The sequence below is a fragment of the Rhinopithecus bieti genome, unplaced genomic scaffold, assembly GCF_001698545.2.
Source record: "Rhinopithecus bieti isolate Rb0 unplaced genomic scaffold, ASM169854v2 scaffold_29830, whole genome shotgun sequence".
NCBI classification, from domain to species: domain Eukaryota; kingdom Metazoa; phylum Chordata; class Mammalia; order Primates; family Cercopithecidae; genus Rhinopithecus; species Rhinopithecus bieti.
The window spans coordinates 2,083,114-2,107,493 of NW_016813163.1; positions in this window are offsets into that span (position 1 = coordinate 2,083,114).

The following is a 24,380-nucleotide window of genomic DNA, read 5'->3' on the forward strand; positions in this document are numbered from 1 at the left end:
GTTTTTTTCCTTTGGAATATTCATTTTGTCTTATTTTTTCATGTCAGCTTTTAATATTATGAATAAAATATACACATCTTTCCTAACTTGCTGTTTGTCTTTATGTGTTGAGATGTGTGGTCTTATTTGTTCAAAAATCCTAAGAGGGTTGTAAACAGGGTCAGGAAAAGAGTCCTCGCACAGGTGTCTCCCTGGGGGCCCTGAACCATGTCCCTGCCGGTGAGCCTCCACCCGGCTGGGTCTCTGTCTAGCAGAGGATCCTGTGTGGGTCATGCTCTTTTTTATTAAAATCTGCTGAATGTTCCTTTTGTGTCTGAGTGAAAAGTTCTGGCTCTGAAAACTCGGTTGTCAGGAGGGAGCCTTGATCTGGGAAGACTGACCTGGGGCTTGACAATAATTAGTTCAGGTGAATTATTGGCAATCTGTAGATGTGCGGCATAGGAGCTTCTCTTCCCCTCAGCCTGGGCCTCTGGAGGTTTCTTTTATGAGCTCTGAACCCTGAGGGAGGACTTAAAGTAATGAATTTTCCTGTAATCAGATTTGAGGGTTTGTTCCCTGAGCCATCCAGTCAATTGGAGAATTGAGCACTGACTGGTTTATTTGGCTATGGATGCGGGAGATGATGCACAGAGCATCTGATAAGCAACCTGGGGAGGAGAGTGAAGAAACGGCATGAAGAAATGGCATGATATATTCGAGACGTTGACCTCTGGGTTTGGAGCGAGCGGTTCTGTTTACAAGGGCGACATAACGTCCGGGAGTTATTCGGAAGAGTGAGGTATTTCATTTTGAGTATCAGGGAGTAAGAGTTCTGCTTATCCTCGAGGGGAACCTTGTGAGATTCACCTTAAATTTGAGCTTCATTACTATGAGAGCAATGCAGTTTGTACATGTTTATAAATACTTACTTTGTTCAGGTGGGCCACAGTGGCTCACGCCTAAAATCCCAGCACTTTCGGAGGCCGAAGTGGGAGAGTTCCTGGAGGCCAGGAGTTTGAGACCAGCCTGGGAAATATAGTAAGATCCCAACTCTACAAAAAAGTAGAAACATTTGCCAGCCTTGGTGGCACGTGCCTGTAGCCTTAGCTACTCAGGAGCTGAGGTGGGAAGATTGCTTGAATACCGGAGTCTGAGGCTGCAGTGAGCTAGGATTGCACCACTGCACTCCAGCCTGGATGGGAAAGCAAGACCCTGTCTCAAAAAAAATTAAATATTTAATTTGTTCAGACTTATTTAGCATTCATTCATTTGTTCATTTACCCATTCAATCAACAAGGAGGCACTGGGGATATAGAAAATAACTGCCCCTGCATTACTGGAAGAAAATAGATGCTTTGTGCAGATTTGTGTTATGTAAACAGGGGGTCACAATGAGAAAAGCTACAGAGCACAGGCAGGCCAAGTTAGTGAGGCAGGGGTTGGGCCAGGGAGACGATAGGGAGTGGTGAGAAGTGGGGAGAAGAGCCCACGTCATCTCTAAGGAACAGCTGCCTCAGCTCCAGTCAATGGTTGCCAACACTGTGGCCCACAGTTGCCACGTTTTCCAGTTTTTCAAGAAAAGTCAGAAATCCATATTTTTTTTCTGGGGGGATGAAGTATTTCTATTTGAAAATTTTGGTTCATATTTTTATTAAGCATTCTGCCGGCCAAACAAAACATTTCAGTGGGTTAGATTCAGTTTATAGGCAGCTGGATGTGACCACAAATACTTCTACAATGTATGTGGATATTGTGTTTAATAAACACACCTACAAAGAAGATAAGGAGATGTCATAGAAGTTAAACCAAATAGAGGAAGGAGGTGAAGCTGGGGGAAGGGAGGAATATTTACATCAGAAGTCTAGGATGAGGTGACTACTGCAATCTGAAGCATAAAATGAGCTTAAAGCCTACTGCCAGGTGAAAAGGGAACTGTAGGGGGTAAAAATAACATATACTATCTAATAAAAGCACATCTACCTATATATTTAATTTTTTCTTTAAAAAATTTTTTTTCAATTTTTCAATTTTTTTTTTGTTTTTTACTTTTTTGAGATGGAGTCTTGCTCTGTCACCCAGGCTGGAGTGCAATGGTGTGATCTCGGCTCACTGCAACCTCTGCCTCCTGGATTCAAGCAATTCTCCTGTCTCAGCCTTCCAAGTAGCTGGGATTACAGGCGCCTGCCACCACGCCTGGCTAATTGTTTGTATTTTTAGTAGAGACAGGGTTTTGCCATGTTGGCCAGGCTGGTCTTGAACTCCTGACCTCAAGTGATCTGCCAGCCTCAGCCTCCCAAAGTTCTGGGATTATAGGCGTGAGCCACTGCGCCCGGCCAATATTTAATTTTTTCTAATGTTATCGACTAAGTAGATGCAATGAGTGCTATGCTACTAGATTCTTTACCAAGTGTAACTCTCAACTCTGCTGTCGGAACACCCTCATTTTTCAGGAGAAGAAACCGAGGCCCCGGGTGGTGAAATAACTTACAGACCTGGGGCTTGTACCTGGACCCAGGCCTTTGCAACAAGGCGTTTCTGAGAACACGGAGGTGGCAAAAGCTGCTTTAGGAGGTGGTGAGCACCACGTTGCTACAGATTTATAAACAGGAAATGAAAGAGTATGTGATTTGAGGGAATTCAGGCATGGAGTGGGAGTCAGGCCAGAGGAGAGTGAGACACTAACGAGCCGAGCCTGGGGAAAGGGCACCAAAGCTCTGAGGTGCCCGTCCTGCCCTTCACCACTTCTTAGAAGATTCTTCCTTCTGTTAAGCTGAAACCTGTGTCACGGGTCTAAGCTCTGCTCCTGGGACGGTTGGGGGTGACAATGACTGAGCATCTAACATGTGCCAGGCTCTGTGCTGGGCTTCAGGGCTGCCGTGATAACTCAGATGTGGTCCATCTCCCCCAAGGAGCACACAGCCCCCTGGGCACACAGGCGTGAGAAAAATTGCGTTTGTCTTCTTGCTACCCTGCCTGGCATCCACCCTGGAGCCCTGCAGTGCTCAGTCACAGCAAATCTTTCCCTCTGAATCCCTGTCATTCATATCAGAGTGCTGGGCCTGCAGGGGTTGGCAGCAGGTCCTGTTGCCACCCTTTTCCCACCCTGTTCCACATTCTCTGGCCCTGGAGTTCTCCTGAAGCTGCGAAAGGCAGTTCCCAGCTTGTGGGATGATTCTGGGGCTGGTTTCAGTATTTCAGAGGGTCCCCAGTGGGCCTGAGCCCACAGCTGCCCTCCTCGGCTTCTGGAGGCCAATTTTCCGTCTCATTTTCCTCACTTTCTTGCTTTGCCGCCTGACATTGCCTTCTTGATTAACTCTCTGCACCCAAGTCGTTGCCTCAGTTCTGCTCTTTGGAAAACCTAAACTGAGATGGACACCCTCCCATTTCACAGAGAGGAAAACTGAGTCCCAGAAGAAGGGCAGCGGCTTGTCCGAGCCATCCAGATGTCAAATGATAGAGAATACCTTGATTCCAGGTTCGTGGCCCTGAGCTCAGCCTCGCTGGCTCCTTCCCACCGTACCTCCCAGTCTTCCTTAGTCTTCCATCATCTTAGGCTCGGTTTTTCTTTTTAGCAGAATTCAATGGTAACAAAGTCAGAATTTGGGGTATTTTTTCAGATCTGGGAAGTTTTCTCCCATGATACTTCTGGTATTGCTGCTAACCTAGCCCGGTTTTTATCTGTAGCACCGTTTATGCATAGATTGGAGATGCACGATTGATAGCCATCCCTGTTACTGCTTTCATCCTTTCTATTTCTTAATCTCATTTCTGGAAACATCTTGTAAGTTTATTATAATATATCTTGTAAGTTTATTATAATAAACATTTTATCAGTTTATTATCTGAAGTAAGAAATTTGCTGCTTACTGCTTTCAGTGCATTTTTTCTTGAAACTATTTTGCTTTACTTTCTCTCCTTACCTCACTCAGTTCTTATTTAATAGAGCTTACATATTTTGGTGTCTCATTAAGAATATGCCCCTATCTATTCCCAAATTTTCCTTCTATTTCAGGAAGTGATTGTGTTTTTAAGGAAAAGTTTCCTTTGGACCTTACTATACCTGGTTCCTATCCTCTCTGTTATACAATTTTCACAGGGCCCCAAGTTGAGGTTACATATGTTTGTTTTGTTATTTATCAGCACATTCTTGAGTAAACAGATCTGTCTAGGCCCAGTGTTGGTATCTCCCAGAAGTCAGGATTACCACTAATTTCTTCTTAGTTTGCTAAGACTTGGCCAATCGTTGAGGAGTATGTACAGAAGCAATTGATAGGTTTTCAATGAATTCTAGTTCCTTCCTCCAGGAAAGTGTCCCATTTGAATATCTTCAAAAATGCAACCACTGTAGTAGGTCTGAACTCAGGAAAAACTCCTTGGAAATGGACTTTCCAGTCCAAGCAGAGAAAAAAAGTCTAGAGACTATTCTAGACTGTTGCTGTTTCTGAGGACAGAGGCCACTGGGGCCTTCACAGAAGGAAACTCTAATGGATCTCTGTTGGCAGGCACCTACATGGCAGAGTGTGGGTCTGCACCAGGCTGGGGGTGGCCTCTGACAGAGCGTGGGGCCTCCTGGACCAGAAGCCAGGAGAGCGAGGCGGGTGGACAAGGGGCAGTGAGGACACAGACTGCAGCAGGGGCCCCTCTGCCCTCCAATCTCTCATTCCCTGGAGGGGACTATGTTTTTCCTCCCGGCCTCGATTGTGCTTGTTTCTCATTTTTCTTTGCAATGGCATGGTTTTCCCTTCCTTTTCGGCAAGTGTCGTGGGTGATATGAAGGAAATTCTTGAGATGGTATTTCCATTCAACCTGCCTCTTCTCAGGAGTCACTCACTGGTTTCAGACAGTAATTCTATGTTGAATGTAGATTACAAAGCATTTAGAAATAAAGCACAGAGATTCCAAAAGGGATTCATTCTACAAGGGTGTGAGGCTCTTGAATATGTCATTCTGAGTTAATTCCATTCTGTGCTTAACTCCAGTAAAAGAGACAAAAGAGAGGCAGCCAAAGACACAGACTGCACGGAACTGTGCTGGCTCAGGTAGTGCAAGTGTCTCATGCTGAGGGTGGGGCAAGAAAGCACGTGTGTGCACACACGCACACACGAACATCGAGGCATGTGGTCAGGATGGAAGTCAGGAGGAGCTGAGATTTGGGAAAAATGACAAAAAGGCTTTGCTGACTACCCTGTGTGAGTTCAAAATTGCATTCAACTGCTAGCAACAGAGGCCTGAAAAACAGTGGCTTAAACAAAATAGGGGTACATTTTTTCTCTTAGGCAGGGCAGGACTGCTCTGGTGGCTTCACAATGCCATCAACATATTGAGCTCCTTCTATCTTTCTGTTCTGCCATCCTTAGCAAGTGGCTTCCATCTGTAAGGTCACCTCATGGCCCAACATGGCTGCCAGCACCCCTACCCTATCTGTGTTACAGGCAGGAAGAAGAAGAAGAAATTGGGGAAGAGCAAAAAGGGTGCCTTTCAAATGCGTCAGCATCTCTAAAGGAATTCCCCAGAAATCCCCCCAGTGACTTCTGTGTACAACTGACTGACCACATCTGCAGGGGAGGCTGCAGAATGTGGTTTTGTAGCAGGGCACATTACCACATTCAACAATACGGGGATTCTGTTACTAAAGGAAAGGAGAGAGTAGACAATGAGACAGCAACTAGTGATACTGGACACGAGCTCCAGGAAGACAATAAACAGAGGAGGAAAAACACTGCCCTTCTCACCCATCTGGGGTACACGGGACACTATCAATAAGCAATAGAAGTCCAAGACTCACGCTGTAGTTAACTTGCTTTCCTCTCTTCTACATGTTAAAGGAAAGTTCACATCCAGGGTAGTTAGGGGACAGAGCAGCATTTTAAATGCTATCAAATTCCAGCTGAATTCAGAAAATTCAGAATTTTCTGAAATGTGTTGCCCAAGATATTTTGAATGTTACATGAAAAAATGAGTCCCCAATCAAAAGTTTGGGAAACTCTGGATTGAACCAAGTTGTGCAGTTTATTTAATTGCAGAAAATGTTGGGGTCACTGGTGTCATCACTTGCCTTGTGATTTTTTTTTTTTATTTTGGACAGAGAACATTCCCACATTTGACCATGAATTCACTTCTTACAGAGAATCCCGTGGGATAAACATTCCACACAGTAAACATTTAGGAAATGATGGTGTAGTCAGAGGCTACGTCCTTACCCTGCCAGTTTTCTCAAAGCACTGCCCATGGGCCACCTACACCAGAATCTTCTTAGCTCCATTCCAGAACTACTGAATCACAGTCTCAGGCCTGTGGCTTGGAAATCCACATTTTCAAAGCTCTCTGAGCTGTAGTCTTATGCTCATTGAAGTTTGGGATCCACCAGGTGACAGAGTTGTGCCTCCACTTTACAGATACCATGACTTGATCAATTGATATCCAGGTACCTCCTCCTGGCTCACTCAAAACTCATTTCTCTCATCACCATTTGGTACCTGGATAATTTTCTCAGCTCTCTTCCAAGCAGCTGGCATTTATCTTTATTGTTGCTCTTTTTATTGATTTAGGTCCATCTCTGTAATTCGTCAAGCTTGGATTGCATTTTAATCTTGTCCTCCAAAGTAGCTAAGATCCCTTCCAGCTTCCTATCATCCAGAAATCTGATTAGCTGGGTCTCGATTCCATCCTTCAAGCCATTAATGAAAACATTAAATGGTCCTGGTTTGGCATGAAGGTCTTCAGGGTTCTCGGGGGGTATATGGTTCCCATATCTGCCACTAGCCACTGCTTGGCATAGTCCTGGGCTGGAGATCAGGCCCAACATTTCATTGGTTGGTTACTGCATCCTCATGCTTCCTCACCCATGCATGTAGTGCAAATCTGTGTAGGAAAAATACAACCTAGTAATTAGTTAATTAATTAATTAAATAGATATTAGATCAACCAATGTCTTTAAAACACTGGGTTTTTCCTCTCACACCAGCAGCATGTCGACCTCAGAGTGAAGAAGTCAATGCCGAGTGCGTGCATTAGAAAGATCATTTTTTATGTAAAATGCAACTCAGCTCTGTCTTTGTGACACACCATTCCAGGAGGAGACGACCTCAAGACAAGCAGCTTTCCATGCAATATTGCAGCAAGGGCTCACTTTCCCGAGCATTTCCCACGCTCCAATCACTGCTCTAATTTCTTTAGATGTGTTAACTCACTTCCTGCTCACAATACTTCTATGAGGTGAGTGCTATGGTTATCTCCCTTTTTAAAGATACTATGCAGATAGTGCCAGAGCTGGTAAGTGTCAAAGCAAGAATTCAGGCTCAAGCAGTCTGGCTCCAGGGCCCAGGCTCTGGACCACTCTTCCATCCTGTTGCAGCAGTGGTTGAATGGATTATGTGGTGGGAACAGCCTACCCAGTGCTCAGAACCCAGAAATGATCAGAAAGACTCACCGTGGTGCTCATGGGTTTTCAGCAGTCATCTGCGTTCGTGTTCCCAAACCATGCCAGTCAATATTCTTTGCTGCTATCGGGTAGATGACGAGATAGATGGACGAAGATAACTGCCCCAGAGTCAACCCCAGGTCCAGCGGACTCTTTCCTCCTCAGAGGCTTGCCCCAGGAGTGACCAGCTGAACAGGCATTGCCTGGGACTCCTTGGGGGAAGTGGAGGTTGGAAAAGTGAGTGAAGTAACAAGCACTTGGAGGGGGGGCGTGGCAGTGTTCAGTTCATCCCTTGCTATGGCCCATCCTCAAACTTGTCGCAAAGCCCTGCCAACCAGGGCACCCACAAAGCCCACCTTCTCCAGAGGGGCCTGAATCTCTTGTTGGGCTTGGTGTGGGTTTGGGAGGTGATGGCTGGGCTGAAGTGACCTCTGTCATTCAACAGACTGAGCCACTCAGGGCTGGGCTTGGCCTGACTCCAGGCGCACAAGAGGCAGCCTCTGCCCTCAGAGATTCAAAGGTCGAGCAGACACTGGCCACAGTCCCGGCTGCTTGTGGCAGAGGCTGAACCAGAGCAGAGGTGGAAGCAGAGGTGTGGGCCGCAAGCTCTTCTTGGAGTTGCCGAGGGCAAGCTGGGCTTCCTGGAGGAGGAGGCCTGAGCGTTGGGCCTTGAAGTCAGGTTTCAGTGACGTCGGAGGTGCGGGGTGGATAGGGTAGGTGTTGAGGGGGTGTGAACACTCATGCACGGCCTCATGAGCACTGGAGCAGCGCTGGTGGCCGGTGATTTCTCAGACAAATGCCTGCCAAAGCCTCTGACATAAATCAATTTTTCACTTCATTCCTTAGGACTCAGCCCCTCCGTCAGGCACTCAGCAGCTGTTTCCTGAGCTGATGTACATCTGATTAGTCTATCAAGCTCCAACAGCCAAGGCCAAGGCCCCCAGAATGAAAAACTGACGCGGCCACTCCTTCCTGTGCCAGAGACAGGAGAAGGGAGGGAGACTGACGGCCTTTGTTGTCTGAGCAAGACCATAAAGCACTTCGCCTATAGGCCACAAGAGGGCGATGGTGGTCCACACATAGGATCTTCCCAAAGAGCCCGCGGAAACACCTGCTTGGAGAAGCTGGAGGTTGTGAAAGACGACTTTGTTAAGGAAGGGCGACGGCACTTCTCCCTGCCCCAGAGCTCTGAAACCTTTAAAGTGGCTTTAGCAGCGTGGTTTAAGAATGGCTCCTTCGGTACAAGGACGGCCAACACTTCTTCTACCGGGTTTGATGCCAGCGTCCTTCCCATCTGCAGGGGAGGACGGAAAGTGAGGAGGGCACTCAGGATGTAGCTGGCTCCTGGACGTGGACGGTGGCCACTCTGGGGCCAGCAGGGCGGAGCCGCCTTCCTATATCTGAGAACTCAAGGGCGAGAGGGAGGCAGGGCAACTGGTTGGCCTCAGTTAACAGGGCGACCCTCTGGCCCTGGTTCTGACGGCGACTCACTGTGTAAGGTAAGGAGTGTCTCACTTTGTACAGCGGGCAAGTGGTGGATCTCTGCACGTCCAGCATCTCCAGGCTTCCGTCCTCTGAGCTGTTTTGACATGGGAGGCGCTGGCAGGGAGAGAGAGGTCACCGATGTGGGGAGCTAGTGCAGAGCGGGGAAGTAGCCTGTGATGCTCCAGAACCTGGAGATGCCCCTCCCATTCCTTGGGCCTCGACTGTCTCATCTGTGGAATGGGCGGGTCGGACTAGATAATCTCTAACCATTGCTTCCCTTCACTTCTGTCCCAATAAACACATGTGGAGCTTTTTCCTTTGTCTTTTTTTCTTAAGAGAGGAGGTCTCACTATGTTCCCCAGCTCTGAGTGCAGTGGCTGATCCCACTACTGTCCAGCACGGGTGCTCTGACTTGCTCCATTTCCGACCTGGGCCTGCTCACCCTCCCTTAGGCAACCCGGTGGTCCACCACTCTGGAGAGGCCACCATATTAATGCCAAACTTAGCGCAGACACCTGATCGGCATAGTGCACTAACGCCCAGAATTCCTGGGCCCAAGTGATCCTTCTGCCTTCTGAGTAGCTGGGACGACAGGTGGGTGCCACCACTGTGCCTGGCATAGAGCCTCTATTGATGCTAATACTTTTGATGCTGATTCCATTAAAAAACAAAATAAAACATGTTGCCCTTTGGCTGTTTCTGACCTCCGTAGTGCCCCCAAAGTGTCCCAACTGAATAGCGGTTGGAGACTACTGTGAATGCACATGTGGCCCTTGTCCACACGGTGCATCTGAGGGAAAATGACAGAACACTCAATCCAATTAGAGGAGGCCAGCACAGGCTGGCAGTGAGGAGCAGGCATGAGGCTGCATTCCCTGTGCAGGCTCCTGGGCCCATATGTTAAGCTTTGCTTTCAGTTCCTGTAGGAGCTGTCCCTTGTCCAGCCTCAGATGTCCTAGCCTCCAGCCAATGGAGGCCGATGGAGGCTGCGTTAGCTCTATGGTGGCACGTGGGCCTTTTGTGGCTCCTATGGCCCATTGATACTTTATGTGGCCCGTATTTCTTCTGTTGTATCTTCCAATGCTCCCATTGATTTTTACATTTCAGTGCAAATATAAAGTGAACTGAAGTTTATGGAGTGTAGGAGAATCCATCTGAAAATTCCCTAGGGTGGCACCAGAGATTGTAACATTAGATGCACTAAGAAAGAAACAATTGCAGCACACTGCTTGGTTCTGCAGTAAATAAAATGTATATGGTCATAGAACTGCAGAGCATAAGAGAGCTAATTACAGTTACTGAAATGTATGGGAGTGTTAGCAAACCTAACAAAAAATAAAAAAAGGTTTGGGGTGTGGGAAAAGTATAACTGAAAGAAGTCAGGAACCAAAGCTGGAGGAAAGATAGAAGGCAAAGAAGCTGCTAGTAACAGTAACAATTGCATCTTACAAAATGAGGAGTCTGGAAATGATGCCTAACATTGACATAACAAGAAAAAGAGGTTTAACTATTTTATGTCTAGCTGCAAAGGTAACTGTGTTAGTCATTGGTGCCACTTGCCAAGATATTTCTGGTTCTCCCTTGTTCTGGACAATTCCTGACCTTCTGTAGTTAGATGGGGCCATGAGATTAGTTCTGGTAACTGAGTTGTGAACCAAAGCGATGGGAATCACTTCCAGGGCTAGCATTTCATTGCCAGTGGGATCAATCTTCTTCCAGAAGGCGACTGGCATTATGTGAGATGGTGGCTCTTCCATCAGCCTTGGGTTTTGAATAATTACAGTGTACAGATTCTGCCTCTTCCTGTCCCCCACAGACCTGTAATAGACAAGTCCCATGAGTGAGAAACAAACCTTTCTTGATAGAAGCCACTGGGATTCGGGGTTGTCTGTCATTGCAGCATTACCTGCTGTATCCTGAACTAGCACATAATATAATTTTACTAAAAGGACAGGAGAGGAAGTGGTCGGGGTTATAGGCGAACTAAGTCTTGAACTATTAGAACATAAAATAAATAGGTAATACAGAAATTGTTAATCCAAGAAGTAGCAAAATTAACATATTATTTGAGATGTAAAATTGTCAAAAGTGGTTACCACTGGGAAGGGGGACTAGGGATGGAGCAAAGGAATTTTGCTTTGTCATTATAAACCCTTCTCTAGTATTTGGCTTTTGAAATTAAAGTTTGTTAGTTTTTGAAATAGGCTAAGTAGGTACAGAAGAGGATACAGGAAGTCAGTCTATTTCCCACTTCTGTTTTCCAATTCGGAGGCAATGCCTTGCCAGTTTCTTAGTTATTCTTACAGGAGCAGTCTAAGAATACAAAAACGTATATGGGCTTACATGCCTTTACTTTCACTTAGCATTATATCTTAGACATCATTCCTAACCATTTATGTAAAGCTGCTTTTGCTTAAAAATAGCAGGGTAAGGCCGGGCGCGGTGGCTCAAGCGTGGCTCAAGCCTGTAATCCCAGCAACTTTGGGAGGCGAGACGGCGGATCACGAGGTCCAGGAGATCGAGACATCCTGGCTAATACGGGAAACCTGTCTCACTTAAAAATACAAAAACTAGCCGGACGCGACGAGGCGCGCGCGCGCTGTAGTCCCAGCTACTTGTGGAGGGCTCAGGCAGGAGAACTGCGTAACCGCGGGGCGGAGCTGCAGTGAGGCCTGAGATCCCGGCCACCTGCGACTCCAGCCTGGGTGGCAGACAAGACTGGCCGGTCTCCAAAAAAAAACAAAAAAAAAAAAAGAAAAAAAAAAAAAAAAAAAAAAATAGCAGCGTAAGTATCCATCGTATGGGTATACTATCACTTACCTGGTCCACTATTATGGAACATTTGTTTCTCATTTTAAATGTTATTGACAATGCTCTGTGAATATCTTTGTAACATGTCATTTTACGCATGTGTGAGCCTGTCTAAAGGCTAACATCCTGAAAGTGAAATTCCTGGGTACGTGTATAATACATACACTTTTTGAGAGAGTGTACAAACTGCCTACACAAGTTGTATTCACTCCCACCAGTACTGGAGAAAGAGCCCTGAGCCAGTGTCTCACCTATAGGGTCTATTGATTTGAATAGGAGTTAAAGTGGTGGGGATTTATTTTCTAAATTACTCCCTAAATTATCCGTTGAAATGAATGAAAACAAGACTGTAATACTGCACTGGCATGAAGAGTTTTAAATTAAATCTCACATTCTTCAAATCCTTTTGGCACTCACTTTCCTTTATTTACCCAGCAAATATTGGTTGAATACCTTCTATGGTCAGGGGCTGCTAAGCATAGTGAGTGGATGGGTGGATGGACAGATAACCAAACCATATTTCAGATCTATAGCTCCAGTAAAGGAATTAATGCAAACAAATACTAGGGATTCTGAATATTCTTTCTTTTCTAAAACATTTTATACCTACACATGCATCTACAAATATGTATCTCCCAATGATTCTTTCTCGGTTTTTCCATCATTGAATGTAGAGTTGTAGAAGCAATGACTTAGTTTGAGAGTAAAATTGTGAAATTGTAGCATTTGCAGCTCATTCCCATTCTCTCCAACTTCTTCCACCACTCAGAACTGTGGTTGCCTCTCTCCCATTGCCCCCAGGATCTCATTTTTTCCACCTCCCTCCTCTTGGCTTCCAACAGGCACAATCTTCCCAGTTTCAGATGAGACTTCCTTTGCCACTGTGCTAATATCAGGGCAATCCAGCCACCTGATTCCCTGGCTGTGATGTTAGCACAAGCCCCCTCGTCCACACCCCAGTCTCCTTTCTGAAAGGAAGACTGGATCCCATCACTCTCCTACCTAAATATATTGGTGGTTCCTCTTTGCCTTTCATAAAGCGTGGTATCAATGCCCTGAGGTTCTCACCGCTTCTGTGCCAGGCTCATTGCTAAGTGCTAGGTGCACATACTATTCCATTTCACCCTCCTGACCACTTTCAGAGGGGATCATAATATTACCCACATTGTACAGGTGGGAGCACTGGGGCACTAAAGTGACTGAGGACCAAGGACACCTAACTAGGAAAGGAAGGTGCAGGAATTTGAGTCCTGTTTTCAAAGACTGCCCCTAATCACAGCACGATGGCACCATATCATTTTGATAAGCTTTCTGAGATTACTCCCAAGGGACAGAATTCAAAGTTCCTACACCTTTGCTTCTAGGTTCCCTCATTGTGGTCTTCCTTGTAAGACACTTTGCCATGCAACTCTCTGCCTCTGTTCCTACAATGGGAAAAATTGACGCATGGGACTGAGGCAGAGATTCTCAGAAAATGTTGGTGAAGTGGAATCCCACTGCATTCTGGTAGCATCCAGTCCTGCATTCCTCTTTTCCTCACCCCTTTCTTCAATCTCTCTGCATCTGGGCTCTGCACATGCCTCTGTTCCATTCTGGCTAGGTCTCCAGGGACAGGCGCCCTTGTGGCCACATGCATTGTCAGCCTGGGACCCTGTTCTTGGCTCCTCTTCTAGCCAGTTGTCGTCCATCTTGGTCTCCAGCACGCTGCCCATGAATGGCTGTTTCCCCTCCATAGCTTCTTGCTTTCTAGTTCCACAAGATAGATTTGCCTTCTATCCACAACCTTCTTTCCCCAAGTCAGGGAGCTGTCCATAGCTTTGTCCTGCACTACCTACCCTCCGACATACAAGACCCACCCACAGTCCCTACTGGGGACATAGGAGCCATTCCATAAACAGAAGCTGGATGAATATTTAACGGGGAGTAGTATATTAACAACTTACGTGGGTGTTGTAACGATCTGCAGTGAAATATTCCCTCACCTCTTGGTGAAATTATCATTCTGAACCACGGAATACATTAGGTTTTATGATCTACGTGCTTCTTTGGGGAAATACAAATCTTAAAACATCATCTTCATATGACAGGGCAAAGAGTCCCCAGGGACACAAGATGTTTAAGGACGTTAACTGAGAATCAGAAATAGTTTGCGATTAATATTGGGGTTTTGTTTACAGGCATAAATAAATCCCAGGTCTAGGGCTAACTTATAAAAATCTGTCTGTGAGGAAAACTCTGATCGCAAATGATGGAATGGGAAAACAATCTGAATTTAAAGAAGTGATTTGGGGGCAGGGTTTCAGTGTTTAGAAGCTAATATTTTCTGGCCATAAATGAATATTCTATTCAAACATTCTGAGTCATCAACTATAATAAATAGGATAGAGACCAGGAATTTATATTGATGGTCTACAGCTGTCCAAGTTCTGTAAGTAGGTCATATGAAATGAAGCTCCTTTTCCGGGGTCATTGAAAGGGGCCTGCTTGCCCTTCTTCCTTCCCCATTGAGGCAAGGAAGCTGTGGTAATTTTCAACAGGAGGAGGCCAGAGGAGGAAGCACTGGCATTTGGAGCCTGGCATGACTGGAAGTAGGCAGGGGTCCTCACGGAAGGAGCACTGCTTTGGGAGTGGGAAGACCCCTAATTTGGGAGTGGGAAGACCCCTATTTGCCTCCTCTCTGCCTGTTAGTCATGTGGCTCTCACATATCCAACTCTGCTCAGGCCTCCTCCTTGGTCCAGAACCCATCACAGACTGTCCATGGCTGCTAGAACAAAGTCCAAGCCTCCAGATCCTTAGCCTGGCTCCTAGCATCCTCTGCAATGTGCCTCTGCCACTCTCCAGGCTCGCTTCCCAGCACAGTGGGCTTCTGAGCCTCAGCACAGGCTCTCTTACTTCTTGCTCCCTTTCCATAACCTGCAGCCTCTGCCCTCTGCCTTTCCTCTTAGAGCCATTTGGTTAAAAAAACTGCTCTTCTTTTAAAACAGCTCAGAAGTCATCTCCTCTCTGAAGCCTTCTCGGAGTCCTCTGGGAAGAGGTAGCTTAACACCCTTCTGACTTTCTAGTAAACCCTGAATAGCTTGTAGTCTTGTAGCCTTTTGGTACACAGAATGAGTAGAATATGGTTCCCTGTCTCATTGGTGTTGAATCTGGTTAGGTGACTTTTCATAGTCCAGGGCCTTAGGAGGCAATGCACTGCCTGTGTTCTTTGGTGCTTCTTTGATTTTCCAAGGGGAATGTAAGGACATGTGGAGCAAATCTGATCCCAATCCAAACCTGGAGCCAACTCCAGCTGACTTGCATCCTAAGGCAGAGCTGCCCTGGGCAAACCACACAACTGGAAGTGAAAAAAAAATGCTTGTTGTTGGAAACCACTGAGTTTTGAGGTGGCTTGTTACGCAGCATTCATGTGGCAATAGCTGACCAATACATTATCACCTTGGGGCTGAACCTCAGAGAGAAGTATAAGCAGAAGAAAGTATCAGCTGAGTGTGGAGGAGTTAAAAGATATCAGGACTGCTACTCTAAGCCTCTCAGAGAAGCCAACCTTTGGTGTGAGGCTGTGTCTAACATGGAAGTGGTAGCACTAGAGAGAGGAGAGACAGCGCTCCTGGATGGATATCCAATTCCTGGATAGAGATCCAGGAATTCCCACATGACCTGGTAGGGGATGAGGAACCTCTAGGAGAACTACTTGACTTATATTAATTCGGGAACAGCACAAGGGAGCTACAAAGCATAGGTACTTGGGACCTCAGGCTATGGAAGGACTTTAGTTATCTGCTTAATACCCTCAGAGCAGACCAACCACCCTCAGCCCCAGAAGACCCCATCACAGGATGCCCAGGACCTCACAAGATGAGGATGCAGTAGTAGAGGCCAGTGAGGACCCAGAGGGGAGCATAAGCACCCGAGGTCACTCTTCCCATCACTATGCTGATACTATATCAGAAAATAGGAGGTGGGGAGTGGAGAACCTATGAATGGAGAAAACTTTGTGACTTTATGGATGTTAACTTTAAAACAACTGAAACTATACCCAAGAGACTATTCTAAATGGGAAGAGACTGAGTTACTTTTAATTAAGACGCTTAAGGTGGCCCTGCCCTAGTTTGAATTCCTTCATCAGAGAAAGGGTAGAGGCTTGGGTACAAGACAAGACATGATGCAGAGAAGACAGTTATTATTATAACATCTAAGTTGTAGTGGGTAATTGTTGACTATACTTGCTATAACCTCAATGTTGCTGTCCCTCTAAAATTCATATATTGGAACTTAATTTTTAAGGTGATGGTATTAAGAGATGGAGCTTTTGGGAAGTGCTTAGATCATAAGGACTCTGCCCTAATGGGTGGGATTGGTGCCCTTATGAAAGGGTTTTAAGGAGTGAGTTTACTCTCTTCTGCCCTTCCATCAGGTAAAGATACAGAGAAGATACCATCTGTGAGGACCAGGACCTCATCAGACACTAGATCTGCTGGCACCTTGATCTTGGACTTCCCAGCCTCCAGAATTGTGAGCAATGAATTTCTGTTGTTCATAAATTACCCGGTCTAAAATATTTTGTTATAGCAACAGGAATGAACTTAGATACCACTATACACACTCTGCTTGCACTGATGGTGCTTTGGAGGTTGAAGGAATTGGGTGCTCGATGTGGGCTGAAGAGTTATGGGAAAAGGGCAGTTGTTACATGTTACTGGAGTTGGAAAGTAGAAAAGTGAACATTTATGTGACTAAGAAAAATGGAAATCCCTTATCCCTGAAGATCTTCAGTGATATTAGGAAGATTCTCTCTTTCCCATCACGTATGGATTTAGGGTTAAAGTCATTCCACTTAAATATTATGGCAACAGAGAGGCCCTCAGGACCTGGAGACCTCCAAGCTGCTGCTGACTTTTGAGTTTCACAACACTGAGAAGGTAGGGGGGATTATTTTCAATACATCTCTTCTAGAGAAGGACGAAATACAATATGTGTGTGTGTGTGTGTGTGTGTGTTGGCGGGAGGGTGGGGGGTGGTGATTCAGGAGAATCTGAAATAGGTCAGCCTGATACTGAATTGATCATCATTGTTGCTGTAACAAATTAGCCATGATTAACACAATTAACTTTAGTGGCTTAAAAACAAGCCTCCACTGTGTTTGGAGGAAACTAGCAGGCAATGGGATTGGTTAGTATCCAAGATCATTGTTAAGTGTCAGAGCAGGCAAGAGCCCATCCCTGATGGAAGCCTGAAATGTGGGGTGGGAATGACTTAGGGGAGAGTCAGTGACTCCTGCTCTGCACTTTGGGTCAAACAGCTGTATGGGGAACTGAATAATGGTCCCCCAAAGATGCCCACGTCCTATTCCATGGTAAAAGTGACTTTGCAGATACAACTAAATTAAGGATTCTGACATGGGGAGGTTATCCTGAATTATAAATATCTGGGCGGGTGCAATATAATCACAGGAGTCTTTATAAGAGAGAGACAGGAGTTGCAGGGAGGGGAGACAATGGAAGCAGAGAACTGAGTCATGAAGCCATAGGCCAAGGAATACAGGCGGCCTCTAGGGGTCGCAAGAGGCAAGGAACAGATCCTTTCCAAATCCTCTCTCAGAAGAAACTATCCCTGCTGACACCTTGATTTGAGCCTCAGAAGACTCATTGTAGGCATTTGACTCCCAGAACTGTACGAGAATAAATACATGTTGTTTTAAGCCACTAAAGTTAATTGTGTTCATTGTTAATTTGTTACAGCAGCAATGAAAAACAAATACAAGTTGGAAGCAATATAATGAACCAACAATAGGGGACTGTGTGACAGAAGCTCGTTTTGGTAGAGGGAACACACTTATGGGAACTAGTGTAGAGTTTGAGCTTTTGAGGTGAGCAGATGTGGAGATCTGAGTCCAGTACTATCCTTTCTAGTGGTGTGAACATGAGCAAGTGACTTATCCTCTTTGAGTCTCAATTTCTTCATCTGTAAAATGGGGATACCCACTTCAAAGTCTTGTGAGGGCTGAACTGTGCCTGGTACACAGTAGGCACTCACTCAATAGTAATGTCTGTTATCATTATCAGAGAAAAAAATCTGAAAGGACCTAAAGCAATAGGAATAAGAAAAAAGTAATAAAAGGTGCATTATAACAATTAAAGAATCTGGAAATGTTCAGAGTTTTATAAAGGTCTAATTCATTCTCAAACAATGAACTATAGTCCATCGCTCTGCCTCTTGGGTAATGTTTTACTACTTTTATTTTACAAGTTACTTGCAATTAAATGTTTTATCTTGCCAGTTCTTTTAAATAACTTTTCAAAGTGTACAACATTTGTACTGTCTTCCATTAAATTGCTTTTGTCCACGTGGTTTTGCTCCCAAGGGTTTGAGGTGGTAGGGACTCTGAGTGAGGGTAGAAGGCAAACAGGGAAAGAAAAAGGGAGCTGGGCCTTCTGGAGTCTGGAGGGACAGCCTGGGGCATCTGGGGACAGAGAGCAAGCACCCTTTCATTTGATACTTAACTCTGGGAGGAAAAAATCAAGGTTAAACTGTAATTTTAAGCAAACCATGTTTACTTAAGTAAGTAATTCATTGTGGGTATTTTTTGCAAATGGTTTAAAACCCTGTCTCTAGTTAGTCATGCAGATATTAGCAGGTAAGGAGAACTTTATTTTTAATATTAATTCAACAGACATATTGAGCATCCACCATCGGCCAGGCAGACAAAAGAATGGATTTGGGCCGGGCGCGGTGGCTCACCTGTAATCCCAGCACTTTGGGAGGCCAGAGACCGAGCGGATCACGAGGTTCAGGAAGATCGAGAAGACCATCCTGGCTAACATGGTGAAACCCCGTCTTCTACTAAAAATACAAAAAACGCTAGCCAGGCGAGGCGGCGCGGGGCAGGGGGGGTGGCGCCTGTAGTCCCAGCTCTCGGAGAGCTGAGCAGGAGAATGGCGTGAACCCGGGAGGCGGATGGCTTGCAGTGAGCTGAGATTGCGCCACTGCACTCCAGTTCTTGGGCTGGTACAGAGCGAGACTCTGCCTCAAAAAAAAAAAAAAAAAAAAAAAAAAAAAGAATGGATTTGGCAGGGAAGCAGTGAGTGGATGAAGAGAAACACAAAAGTGAGTAAATCAAGCTAACGAGTTTCCATAAGCCTATTATCTACTTTCACATTTTTCCATATTTACCTTATATCTCTATTTCTCTTTTTATTTTCAAAATAATTTGAAAGTAATTTTAAGACATCATGATTCTTCATCCCTATATATTTCAACATAAATCTCTGCTATGGACTGAATTGTGTCCCCCTCAAATTCACACGTTGAAGCCCTAACCCCAAATGTGATATCTGGAGATGGGACATTTGGGAGTAATTAGGTTTAGATGAGGTCACAAGGGTGGAGCCCTCACAATAGGATTAGTGCCCTTGTAAGAAGAGATACCAGAGAGCTTTTGTGCTCTCTCGCTCTCTGTTGTGTGAGGACACAGTGAGAAGGCAGTTGTCTGCAAGCTGAGACTACAGCTTTTAGGAAGAGGGCCCTCACCCAAGTTCAACTATGCTGGAGGTCCTGACGTAGGACCTCCAGTTCCTAGAACTGTGAGAAATAAATGTATGTTGTTTAAGCCACTCAATCTGTGGTATTTTGTTATCACAGCCCGAGTAGAGCAAGATGATTGCCTAAGAGTAAGAACATATTCCTTTATTATCATCTGCTATTATTGCTAAGAAAGTTAAACAGAATTCTATAATATCATATAATATCGTCTATATTCAAATGTCCCCAAAATGAGTTTTATAGCTATTTTAATCTACTCTGATATTATTGTTGTTGTTTCATTTACCTGGAATAAAACTGACCTATGATCAGTGTTGCCAATGGCATGTCTGTTCACCATATAGCATTTGCTTGCATTACAGAGTCCTGTTTAAAAGAAAATCGGCTGGGCGCGGTGGCTCAAGCCTGTAATCCCAGCACTTTGGGAGGCCGAGACGGGCGGATCACGAGGTCAGGAGATCGAGACCATCCTGGCTAACATGGTGAAACCCCGTCTCTACTAAAAAATACAAAAAACTAGCCGGGCGAGGTGGCGGGTGCCTGTGGTCCCAGCTGCTTGGGAGGCTGAGGCAGGAGAATGGCGTAAACCCGGGAGGCGGAGCTTGCAGTGAGCTGAGATCCGGTCACTACACTCCAGCCTGGGCAATAGAGCAGGACTCCGTCTCAAAAAAAAAAAAAGAAAGAAAATCACCAGGCTCTGCCAAGCTTACCCTCTACCTTCCTATTAAATGACATCAAATATCATGTCTTGAAAAAGCTGAACCCTTTCATCTCCCCTTTCTAACTGCACCTGGGAGGAGCTTAGGCTCTCTTCTCATGGACCAACTGATGTTCACTCAGGTAGGATGAAATGGGGTGCAAGAAATTAGGTTCTTTAGCCCCTTCTGCAGCTGCCAATTTTGAATTGATATCATTTGATTTGGAAAATATTAAGTGTCTACCATGTGCAGGGGCCTTTCACATGAATTATCTTGTTAAATACTCACAGAAACTCTGCAGAATATAGTGGGACCATATCTCCTGTTAGAGCCCTGGGTATACAAGAAATGTTGTTATTCTTTATTTCCTTTAAGTAAACTTTGGACTCTTTGAGTTCTTGTTTTACCATGATTTTTTTTGTTGTTTGTTTACCATTCTGCTTCACTTGTTATTGGGGTCCCCCTTCCTGTCTACCTTCCTCCTTCCCTTTCTTTTCTCCCCCCACTTCCCTTAATCCCCTCTACCTCCTTTCATTCCCCTTCCATTCTGCTCTTCCCCACCTCTTCATAAGTCCCTTCTGACTCCCTCTTCCCTTGCTCTTCCTCCTCACACTTTCCTCTTCCCTCTGCCTTCTTAACCACACAGAGCTCCCTGTGGGTGGGGCTGTGGTCCATACTAATAACAGTAAATTTCCATTTATTGAGTGCTCACTGCATGCCAGGTACATGGATGAATCTAATTAGTCCTCACAGCAACCCTATGAGACAAGTTGATTGGTTATGATGCATTAGGCTGCAAGTAACAAAACCCAACTAACAGTGGCCTGAATCATAAGGCATCTATTCTTTATTTAACAGGATGGAGGAAGAGGATGCTGGCCTTAGTTCAGCTGCCCAGTGGCAGCATCAAGGCCTCCAGCCTTGTGCTCTCCTCTTCTCCATTGGGCTTATTCCTGCATGTCTGCAGTATGGCAACTGAGCCCCACATCTGCACTCAAAGGCAGAAGGCAGAGTAGAGTCTATGGTTGTGAGAAACTTTCTTTACCTGTTGTGAAAGGAAAATATCTCGGACCCCCAAAATCACTAAGCTAAAGGGAAAATTCAAGCTGGGAACTGCTTAGGGCAAACCTGCCTCCCATTCTTATCAAAGTTATTCCTCTGCTCACTGAGATAAGTGCACATCTGATTGCCTCCTTTGGAAAAGTGAATGAGAAACTCAAAAGAATTGAACCCATCTGTGTGACCTGGAAGCCCCCTTTCCCCTTCGAGTCTTCCTGCCCTTGCTTGAGTTGTCCTGCCTTTCCAGACTGAACCAGTGTTTATCTTACATATATCGATTGATGTCTCATGTCTCCCTAAAATGTATAAAACCAAGCTGTGACCTGAACGCCTTGGGCACATGTTGTCAGGACTTCCTGAGGCTGCGTCACAGGTCACAGGTGCACATCCTCAACCTTGGCAAAATAAACTTCCTAAATTAACTGGATTTTCTGGGTCCACCTTGTGCTTCTCTCTCTTTAATCTTTTTCTTCTCAACTCATTGGCCTAACACGTGTTACATGGTCACCGCTAGCCACAAGGGAGACTGGGAAACTGAGTGTTGAGCTTTTTTAGCCTCTGTAGTGGTGAGAAAAGAGAAGGGATTTGGGAATTTCCTTTGGATGGCCACTTAACACTGTCTGCTTCATAATTGGCCTTCCTTTTACAAAAGAAAAACTGAGACTCAGAAGACTTCTTATTCGCCCCAAGGATCAAGCTGCTAAGAAGAACTTGAATCCACATTTCTTTGACTTCAAGTTACAAAATTTTCAATAAGCAATTCTTACCCACTCAGGGGCATTCTATAAGGCACACAGCTCTCTTGCCACCCTCATATGTGCATTTATTTATTCAAACATCTCTGAGTGCTTATTGTGTGCCAACCCTGGGCTGAACACCAGGGGTCCAGAGATGGATGAGCAGGGCACAGTCCAGTGGGCTCATTGATGCATTAACAGATGGTTCAAGTTCAGAGTGGTAAGTGTGCCAGGAGAGCTGGCGTGTGAGCACAGATGAAGAAGGGTGTGAATGACTAAGCTTCCAAAACATACCTTGCCCCATGTCGCCTGCTAGAGAGTGGCAGAGCAGGGACTCAGAGTCTGAGTTGTCTAATTACAAAGCTGGAACCCTGCCCCTCTTCCCTTGGACCTTCTGCCGTGCACAGCAGCCAGTGGAGGGAGCAAGTCTGACACCCAAGCAGGCATGGACCCCAGCTCTATGTAGGTGGCTTCTGAATAATGATGGTTCTCTTCACAGCATTCCCCAGAAGTGATGGCATGAGCTTAAAGAAAACAAAAGCAGCGCCAACTCTGGAATAATCCCCCTGCAAGCCCGTTCAGTGTTTTTTTTCTAAAAATAAATAAATAAATAAAATAAGAAGAACTGTTTTGGTCACATCTAAGCTGGGCTCAGCAGAGTGAAGCTAGCCATCTAGATCTTCATGTCCTAGCTATTTATTTCTCTTCAGTGGTGTCATTCTCTCCCTTAACTAGGTCACTCAGTTCCCCATTTGGCTTTACCTATGGTTGGTTGTAGGCTGTAAGTGAAAGGAAATGCCAACTTCTCACAACTTGGAGAAAAACCCAGCCCAGTCATGGCTTTTTTTCCGACTGTAGAAGCTGAAAGTGCCAGACACTCACATCCCAATCTCCCTTGCACCACGCAGAGCCATGGCCTGGGCTCGGCCAATCAGACGCATCACTCCTGAGCTGAATTACAAGCGAATGAAGTGGAGGAGGGACCCTGCAGGATCCATTCTAGCAAGGGCGTTGGCAGCCAGAGCAGCCACAACAGTTTCCCGAGGTGGCAGATCTGGTGGCTGCATCTGAATGGAACAGCAGAGGACTGGCATTGTAAACTATGAGCTGCAGGTCCCTAACAGCAACAGCCGAGTCTCCACAGGGCCGGTTCTGAGCCTGCTTTCCAACATTGTCCCAGCTGTATGGCCTCCAAGGCTGGTTTTAGGCCTTCTCGTATACTCTGTGTGCTATCCAATATCCTACAACAAATTCCTTTCTTGTGTAAATCAGGAAAAATTAGTTTGTTGCTTGCAAACTAAGCACCCTGGCTGTTACATGCACAACTTCTGGAAGGGCATGCAGGCACAATCCATTACTGAAATGACTAGTCTTTTTGAAAGCTTTCTACTGGGCACAAAAGATGCTGCAAAAAAAATTTTTTTTTTTTTGAACTGGACTTTTGATTTCAGAATAGTTTTAGACATACAGAAGAAGTGCAGAGTAGTTCAAAGGGTTCTCATATATTCCATAGCCAGTTTCCCATATTCTTAACATCTTATGTTAGTAAGGTACAGTAGTCACAATTCATAAGCCATTACTGATACATTAATACTAAAGTCCAAACATTATTCAGATTTCCTTAGTTTTTACCCATTTTATCTAAGTCATTTTTCTGTTCCAGGATCCTATACAGAATACCAAATTACGTGTAGTTGTCAGTTCTCCTTAGCCTCCTCTTGGCTGTGACAACTTCTCAGGCTTTGTTTTTGGTGATTTTGACAGTTTTGAGGAGGACTGGTCAGTTATTTTGTAGCATGCCCCTCTACTGGCATGTGTCTAATGTTTTCCTCATGATTAGATTGGGGTTATGGGTTTTGAGGAAGAAGACCACGGAGGTAAAGTGCCATTCTCGCTACATCAGATCAAGGGCACAGCCTATCAACATGACATATGACACTGACCTCAATCACCTGGTTGAGGTAGCAGTTGTCAGGTTTCTTGGCTGTAAAGTTACTCTTTTCCCCTTTTCATACTGTACTCTTTGGGAGGAAGGAACTATACACATCCCAAAATTAGAGTAGGGAATTACACTCTACATCCTTGAGAGTGGGGTGCCTACATAAAGTACTTGGAATTCTGAAGGGGAGATTTATTCCACACCAATATAAATAAATGAGTGAATAAATAAGTGAGAGATCTATTCTCTCCTGCTTATTTATTCACTCGTTTATTTATATCAGTGTGACGCCATGGATATTTATTTTGCACTTTGGGTTACACACTAGTACTACTTTATTTTGGTGCTCTTGTGCCCCACTGGTATATTCTCCATCAATATGTCTTATAAAAAACAACAAAACAAAAGCACTTCCTTACCATCTGGCATTACAAGATGCCCCAGGCTTATCTTGTATATTTCCTGCACCATTCTAGCATCAGCCATTACTCTAAGGCGTCTTGGTTCCCTTTATTGGAGAATGGGATTAGAAACCAAGATCGGCTGGGTGCAGTGGCTCACGCCTGTAATCCCAGCACTTTGGGAGGCCAAGGCAGGCGGGTCACCTGAGTCAGGAGTTTGAGACCAGCCTGGCCAACATGGTGAAATCCTGTCTCTACTAAAAATACAAAAAATTAGCTGGGCATGGTGGTGGGCACCTGTGATCCCAGCT